The sequence below is a fragment of the Sturnira hondurensis genome, unplaced genomic scaffold (assembly GCF_014824575.4).
Source record: "Sturnira hondurensis isolate 20B ecotype Veracruz unplaced genomic scaffold, ASM1482457v3 Scaffold0005329, whole genome shotgun sequence".
In the NCBI taxonomy this organism is placed as follows: Eukaryota; Metazoa; Chordata; class Mammalia; order Chiroptera; family Phyllostomidae; genus Sturnira; species Sturnira hondurensis.
Window position 1 is genome coordinate 7,472,393 of NW_028077960.1, and position 8,817 is coordinate 7,481,209.

Genomic DNA, 8,817 nt, shown 5'->3' on the forward strand with positions numbered 1-8,817 from the left:
ATTCTGAGCACCAAGAACCTAAGGGGGAAGGCTGTGCCATCACAGTAAGGCCCTTCCCTTACCTGGGCTTCAACAGGCAGTCCTTCCCTACCTCACAAGGTTCAGCCATCATGCCAGGAGGCAAAGAGCCTGCCAGTCCCCAGCCAGCCTGGAGTTAAGGACAGCCACCACTGCTCAGGCCCCCAGCATGGTCCTTGGGACTTCCTCTCCTTTAGTAGCAGCAGCAGCAGCAGCAGCAGAACTGCAGAAGAAGAAGAACTGCAGAGGGAACCAACAAGGAAAACTCCCTCCAGGCTGGGCAGCCTGGCTACAGCCAGGGCTGGCAGGGGTTGGCTAGGAGGTTCTTGAACTTTATTGTTAAAACATCACTGCTGTAGGCTGTCCACCAAGAAGCAGCATGGTAACTGGACCCAAGTAAAATCCAATATAAATTGTGGATGACCAAGACAGGGCCATAGTTAAAGACTGTGGGTCAGGCCATGCTCCCTGCATTTAAAATGGTGAACTAGAAGATGCTGAGCTCCGGAGAGTCTGGCCACATGGTTCAGAAGATTGACCAGAGGCTGGCCACAAACAGCTGTGAGGGGGAGCAATGCAAGGAGTACATGCACTGTGTGAAGGACCCCTGGGTGACAGGACTTGGTCCAGTGGTTGATGGAGGTACAGACTGCCCCAGCATTCTCCACATGGGATTCAGACCAGGAGGGTGCCCGGCATTTTTGTGGCTTTTAGAAGCATCATATCCAAAACACCTGGTGAGCTTGGAGGATGGCCTGGAGCCCTCTGAGGGACAGAAAGAGAGGCCACCCTCACTGCTAGTTCACAACTCCACCCCTACTTGGGTGGAACTTCAGAGACCGAACTGTTTGTCCTGAGGCCCTTCTCCCCACTTCTGCTCCTCTTCCCTGTTGGCTCCGAATAAAGTACTGGATTCTCCTCTTCCACAGGAGGCCTACACGCCCCTGCAGCCATGTCTCCAGTGATTCCTGAGACGTTCCGGTACATTTGCGAGTACTCAACACTGATAGTGATGGGCGATGGAAAATAGCCTTTGCCATCGCTGTGGTGAAGGGTGGGGGGCGGAGATGTGCTCACGTGGTGTTGCAGAAAGCAGACAGTGACCTCACCCAGAGGGCAGGAGGGCTTGCAGAGGATGAGGTGGAACGGGTGATCACCGTTATGCAGAACCCATGCCAGCATGAGAGTCCAGACTGGTTCTTGAACAGACAGAAGGACGTGAAGGATGGAGAACACAGCCAAGTCCTGGCCAATGGTCTAGACAACAAGCTTCATGAAGACCTGGAGCAGCTGAAGAAAACTCGGGCCCACAGAGGGCCGTGCCACTTCCGGGGTCTTCATGTTCGAGGCCAGCACACCAAGACCACAGGCCACCGGGGTCGCACTGTGGGTGTGTCCAAGGAGAAATAAATCTGTAGGCCTTGTCTGTTAATAAATAGTTTATGCAAAAATAAAGAAAGTACTGGATTCTTCCAAATCTTGTAATAAACTGGATGTCCCAGAAAGGTGTATGAAATACTCTGCTTTGCATTCTCCCTCCACAGAACTGGAGCTGTGCAACTTCTAGTTTGAGAAGCGTGTAGTGATGTAATTGTTGGAGTTAATCTGAACAACTAATGGAAAAATGACAGAATTACTATGGGAACTCCTGACAGCAGTGGCTCCAAAGAGAGAGACTGAGCTGCAAGTTTCCAGAGGAGGGGGCGCCCTGTGCCACGCGGAGCCACCCGAGGAAGCACCAGGGCCTGTCGGGGGCAGCGGGAGTGGGGAACGCAGTGAGAGCTTTTCCTCTCTCGCCTCTTGCTGTGGCATCTCCCCAGCGGGGCCTGAGGGGACCAAGTTCCTGCCAGGGTGAACACGGCCCCACATTCTCCAGAGGCCGGGGTGGCACCTCTGTGGCCAGACATAGTCTCTCTCAAGAACAGAGATAATATTGTACTTCAACCCAGCTCAGCATGGGCGATAGGAAGCTTAATAATAATAGCTACCATTTATGAGAACTTTTCTTATGCCAGGTACTTGACAAATTTCTTAGAAATGACATATCTACAAAGTATAAAGCCTGAGTTTTTTGTGTGTAAATAATCTATTCAGGAATAGATGGAAAACATGATCTAGGAGTGGAGGTGAATGATGTTTTTTTCCTCATGATGTCGAGATGCTTATGGCCCCTGCTTTCATTTTCTGTGTTAAAGAAAAACTTACAGTGCTCCATAGATGATCACACAATCTATGCCGTTATTTCCATATCGTGCTGACAATTCTATTATAGGTCTTGCGGTTCCAAAAATTGTGCCCCCTTCTAGGTTTGAAGTGTGTTAATTTGCATGTGGGGTGGGGACCGAGTTGAGAGCCCCAGTCTCTGTTATGTCTTGTACCCCTGATTTTAGTCCAAGCAATTGTCTTAAGTGATCCCCATGGGACCAATGGTACACATTTAGTGCATGTAGCATTGGTGTTGCCTCAAATATAGTAGAAATTCTTTTTTTTTTCTTTTTTGTTTTTTTTTAAAACTATTTTTTAAAGATTTTATTTATTTATCTTTAGAGTGGAAGGAGAGAGAGAGAGAGAGACATCAATGTATGGTTGCCTTTCATGTGTCCCCTGCTGGGGGTTGGCCTGCAGGGAACTGGCCAGCAACCCAGGCATGTGCCCTGACTGGGAATCGAACCGCGATCCTCTGGCTCACAGGCCCGTGCTCAATCCACTGAGCTACACCAACCCGGGCTGAGAAATTGTAATTCTACCTTCAGAACTAGTATTATGAGCCATGTACATTTAAAAATTCATCCTCAGTGCTTTATGGGCATTTTGGGTGAAAATGGTTGTAACAAGCATATTCTCCACATTAGCTAGTGGCTATAGCTATGAATTTTATTTAGCTATTTATTCTTGGTCATCAAATTCTTGAAAGAAAATAATTTTCAGATAGGGTAGATGAAAGAATATATGTTATAAGCCTTGCAATTAACTGTAATAAAGAATTTCCAAAGTGTTTTGTGAATCAGCATGTACTATTGTTGGAAGCAGCACATAGCTACATAAACAGGCTACTTTGAAGGTTGTGTGTTTGTTAAGCAAAAATCACAACCCTACGTGAATGCGGAGGTGTGAGTGCATAACAGATAAATCAGATGTGTTTGGTCACAGCAAAGAGTGTCAGGGCTAGGAAGCCTGTACCATGGGTGGAATGACCCTCTGTTATCAGTGAACTATGGCTCTTGGGGAGGGGAACACAGAGAAAGAAGATGGGGCAGAACAATAGTTACCTCCTAGGAGAAAGGATATCTAGGTGTAGTTATGGTGATTTGCCGACATATCTGTAAGCCTGCAGAAGAAATCAATTCTGCCATCACCTGGATCTTAGACCTCTAGCCCCCAGAATTGTGAGAAAATAAATTTCTGTTGGTGAATCCACCCAGTCTCTGGTACTTTGTTATAGCAGACCTAGAAGACAGGGGCCCTATATAGGGAGGAGCACAGGAGAGGCAAACGGTATGGTGCTCAGCCTTTCGGAGTCTGCTTTACCTGGGCTGTGTCCTAGACACACCAGCTACAAGTGTATAACCCTGAGCAAGGTGCTCAACCCCTCTGCACTCAGGGTTCTTATATGTAAACACAGATAATAATACCTAAACTGCAAGATATTTAGGTTATTCATGTAACATCACTTACATGTCATTTGTTATATGCCAGATGCTGCTCTAAGAAATTTGTAAATATTAAGTGTGAACTAAATGGGACTAACGTAGGTAATGTGTTTACTACAAGGACAGGCATGTAGTCAGTGTGTCGTCGTCATCATTATTAATATGTACTCTGTAAGAAATACTGTTTCTTCCTAGAAAAACCCACAAATATTTCTCTAGGGAATTGAGACTAATCTTTAGCAACTACTACTGTCTCTGATGGTTTAAGCACAGTATGCTAGTGACTGAAAAGTCTGTTGGGAACGATTTTTCTCAGTAAATGTGCAATTTAAAAAGATTTGCTATATCTTAAAATGTGGTCTCGATAATGTCTCAGGGACTATTTCAAGGGGAAGATATATTTTAAATACAGATAAACTAATGGCAATTTAATTTTATTTTCAAAAAGATGTCTACGTATACACTTCAGCATTGCATAAAGAAAGACTTTTCTATATTCCAACAGATAACGTTATGTCCTACACCTGTTGAAGAAAAATTGGGTGCAGTTCAAAAGATGGACGCTAGGCGGCACTCCTGTAAGACAAACTCAGGCTTCCCTACTAAATACAAGTATGGGTTTTACAGGTAAAGTACAGTCATTCTAAGTTGATTCTCTCATTTAGCGGTAAGATATTCAAGCTGCTAATCATGTGAAATGGAAAAAGAAGTGATTTGTTCAGGTACTCTAAATAAAGAGACATCACAAGGATCAGTCTTAAAACCCTATGAATGTGGGACTTAATAGGGCACCATATTTCTGGAGTGGGCCCAGAAAACAAGAAGTTGTCAAGCACGTTGGTGGAAGTGGGAGGTACTCAATCCTATTCTGAATACTTTAACATCAGCCCTCACAGACAGCTATATCTTTCGAGTAGTTTTTCTTGTTTTCAGTTTGTGCTTCCACAGTCAGATGATGCTGTTTGGATGGGAGAGANTAAAGAGACATCACAAGGATCAGTCTTAAAACCCTATGAATGTGGGACTTAATAGGGCACCATATTTCTGGAGTGGGCCCGGAAAACAAGAAGTTGTCAAGCACATTGGTGGAAGTGGGAGGTACTCAATCCTATTCTGAATACTTTAACATCAGCCCTCACAGACAGCTATATCTTTCGAGTAGTTTTTCTTGTTTTCAGTTTGTGCTTCCACAGTCAGATGATGCTGTTTGGATGGGAGAGAGGAAGAAACAGCGGGAGAGAGAGCACCAAGCAATGCAGTCAGGGACTCTTCATTGTCACCCCCACGCACTGCATCAGCTTCTCCATTTTCCGAGTAACTGACGGCTGTGTACTAAAGAGCTCCCCTCGTTCAGACCCGGTCCTTGAAGCTGTGTGTCTCAGGGATCTTGAGGCTGCACCTGAGGAGAGGCCTTCCCTTCAACTTTCTCTCTCTCCCATTGCTTCCTTCCCTCTCACTCTGCTGCCTGCCTCTCTGCTGCGCCTCATGCTCTGTCTTCCCCAGTCAAAAGGAATAGTCTTTTGTTTGATTTTTATGAATGACCATGGGAAAATTGTTACGTATTCTAAAGAGGTGAGGGGAAGAGGGAAGTCTTACTGAAGTAATCACACTTCTCTCTCTCTTTCTCTTGAACAATGTTGCTGTACTAGGTGTCATGAAGTAGTTCAGGGATAGGTATTTTGATTCTAAGAAAGAATCTGTCTTGCTGTTGGATGGCATTTTCTATCCTATCTTCTCACCTTCTCCACAGCCTGGGTAGTTTGCTGAGGATGCTGGGTCTATTTTTTAGCCTCAGTGTTCATTTTTTATCCATTGTCCGTCCATCCATCCATCCATCCAACCATCCATTCACCCACCTCCCTCACCCTGGCTCCTTAGTCCCAGTTGGTAAACGTGCCTCAGCTTACCTTATACGATCACTGCTCCAGGGGAATTCTTTTTGAATCCAAGGCAGGATTCCTGACTCTCTCATTTTAACTCTACACTCTCCTTTCTGACTGAGTATTATGGTCTTTTCCTCACTAACTTAATGACCAGGAGACCCAGAACACTCACCTTTCCAGAACCAAAATACAATACAATGCAATACAACACAATACAATAGAAAGATATATAGAGGTGTATGAATTGTAAAGAAAATTTCAGAATTTGTAAACTTAACATTGGAACTCATTGGCCAAATTTCTGCTCTTTTCTAGCTGGGGAGGATTGAAGGGGTTGTGAGTACCTTGCCCCGCCTCCCGTCTCCTGTCCTCCTGGGCTAGATCTGAGTCTGTGGGAGTTTCTATGCTTTCCAAGTGGAAGTATGACTTGCAAGACAAGGTGGGTTGCAGCAACATGGGGTTGCTTCATTGCTTCTGGTCATTGCTTCTGAAACGTGCTGACCACACTTAGCTCACCAAGCGTTAATGTGAATTGCAAGGTTCTGTGAAGTTTTCCTGTTCTTCAGCTACTAAGAGAAGGTGAGGCTCAGTTACATTCAGGTGACAAACAGATGTGTCCCATCTTTATGCCTAACCTCCACGTAAACAGCTGTGACAATTCCCTCCTCAGTCTGAGAAGGTGCTGGTAATTTGAGCTGTGGAGCCACAGTTTTGGGTTCAGGCATTGATTTTGGAAGGCCCTGTGAACATGCACATATGAGGCAAGGGAAAGTTGTCTTCATTTTTGCCTGGTAACAGGGAGCTGACCAGAAAAGCTTGCTGACAGAGAATAAGGTCCTGGGAAAAACACACCTTCAGAGACTATTTGCTGACAGAGGACGGGAGCACCTTCTGGGCTTGGGATTTTGCTCAGGAAGAAGACAGGCTCAGAAGGAAACTGTACAAGAGGGTCTGGGGCATGGAGAGGCTGCTGTAAACCCTGACAGGGGGAGGCGCTGGGGTCAGAGACAAATCCTCTCTGCTGCCCAGTTCCCTGGCTCTGTCTCAGAAATGCCCTCGCCCGGTTCTGGCCAGGGCCTGGCCGCCCAGTAGCTCAGCCTGTAGCACAGGCCTCTGGATTTTCTTCCAGGCTCACGTTCCCTATGAACCTCAGACTCTCGTTGGTTTCTCCCTTGAACTCCAGTGATAGCAGTGTTCTTGCGTGCTTTCAAACGCGCTGCTGTGTACGCCACCTTGTGATTGGGATGCAGTGACAGAGTGGAGGCTGGGAGAGGCGGCCACAGGGCCTGCAGAGGTTCCCCCGGGTGGGGATGCCTCTCTCTCGGGAGACCCACGGAGTCTCAGCAAGGGCTTTCCACCTGGAGACACGTCACCTGCGATTCCCTCCAAGGAGCAGAAGCTCCCATTCAACGGGTTGTTTTTCTTTGCAATTCTGTCTCCCACAGCTGTGCAACTCATTTGGTCCTGGGGCTTCTGACTGGGCAGGGCATCTCCCAGGAGGTGAAGGAGAGTTTAATTAGAGCGATCCTCTTGCCTATGGTGGTCATTACCATACTTTATCAGGGGGCACAGCCTTGACCCCAGGCTGCTCCCCATTCTCAGTGCTTGGCGGAGAAGCCCGTAATCTAATGCCCATTGCGCATGGTGGCTTCTTTACTGCCCGGTTTGAAATGGAAGAGCACCTCTCTCCCCACCCCCACCCCTTTAGCTACATGTAATGGTTCTGTGAAAAGCCTTTGCACGAGGCTTTAAAACCACTCCACGACTCTTCAGGTAAGGTCAGAGAGAGAGTTTTTTAGTGAGGATTTTATTAGCCCAAACTTTGAGGCTTTCATTGCATTTAGTGGGAAATAGGGCCCCAGAAGCACACCCTCTCCGGGGGGCCTCTGAGGTCACCACTATTGAAGTGCACGGAGCCAGGGCTTAGCATTCCTTCTTCTGAGTAAATGTGGTCAGCTGAAGACTACACATTTTTAAGGGATACAGTTTGTTGTTTAAAGATAAGGATGGGCTGAGCAGGGTAGAGTGTAGGGGCTGGGGGTCTGGGAACGGGCAAGCACAGTCCTGCCTCCTTCTTGCTTTCGAGACTTCAGGCCATGTGCAGTGGCTGTGATGTGGGTTTTTATTTATTTATGTATTGTTATTTTTTTGATTATGGACACTGTCATTGCAAAGAAACTCCCTAGTTCTCCGTTGGCTCAAGCTGAATTCTGCAAACAGCAACTTAACACCCAGAGATGCACCCGGCCTGCCCCAGAGCTGGGAGAGGGACCCACAAGGCCAGCAGGGCTCCCTGGGGGCTGTCCCCAAGGGGCCAGTAGCCATAAGAAAGCTTTCTCTTTCCCTTTGTGCCTCCAAGTGGCACAATCTCAGCCCTGTAATGGGTCTCCATGTATCTCACACCCCACACAGTCCTCTGTGACGTTAACACACAGCCCTTTAAAAAGTAAGAAGCTGGGGACCTGTGTGCAGGATGTAATTTGTTCTCAATGTCTTGATGTTCTGGACATCTGGATATCAGGACAAGGTCTTCAATGAAAAACTCAGAATTTGTGTCGTCCTGTGCAATATGTTGTTAAGTCTTCTTTTTCAGGGAAAGGTGTGGCAGTTGTCAAGGTAGCACATTGTCGAAGGAGAGGCTCCTGGATTAAAAATTTCTAAATATATCTGCTTATCCATTCCCTCACTATGGAATTTTCTTTTGGGTAAAGGAATTGCTCACTCCAGATCTTCTTCTTAAAGATTCTTTGTTTTTTAAAATATATTTGATTGATTATGCCATTACAGTGTCCTATTTCCGCTCTTCACCCCCCTCCACCCTGCACACCCCTCCCCCACCATTCCCCCCCTTTAGTTTATGTCCATGTGTCTCAAGTTCTTTAGATTCTATATTTCCCATAGTATTCTTGCCCTCTCCCTGTCTATTTTATACCTACCATTTATGCTACTTATTCCCTGTACCTTTCCCCCCTCTCTCCTCCTCCCACTCCCATGTTGCTAACCCTCCATGTGTTCTTCATTTCTCTGGTTCCACTCCTGATCTAGCTGTCCTCTTGGTTTGCTTTTGTTTTAGGTGTGGTTGTTAGTAACTGTGAGTTTGCTGTCCTTTCACTGTTCATATTTTTCATCTTCTTTTTCTTATATAAGTCCCTTTAGCATTTCATATAATAAGGGCTTGGTGATGATGAACTCCTTGAACTTGACCTTATCTGAGAAGCACTTTATCTGTCCTTCCATTCTAAATGAAAGTTTTGCTGGATAAAGCA

General features: G+C 46.2%; 1 pseudogene; it reads left to right on the forward strand.

The window, feature by feature from the left end:
• The first annotated feature begins 970 nt into the window (after positions 1 to 970).
• LOC118987834 (40S ribosomal protein S18-like) lies at positions 971 to 1,477 on the forward strand (annotated as a pseudogene).
• Positions 1,478 to 8,817: the final 7,340 nt, after the last annotated feature.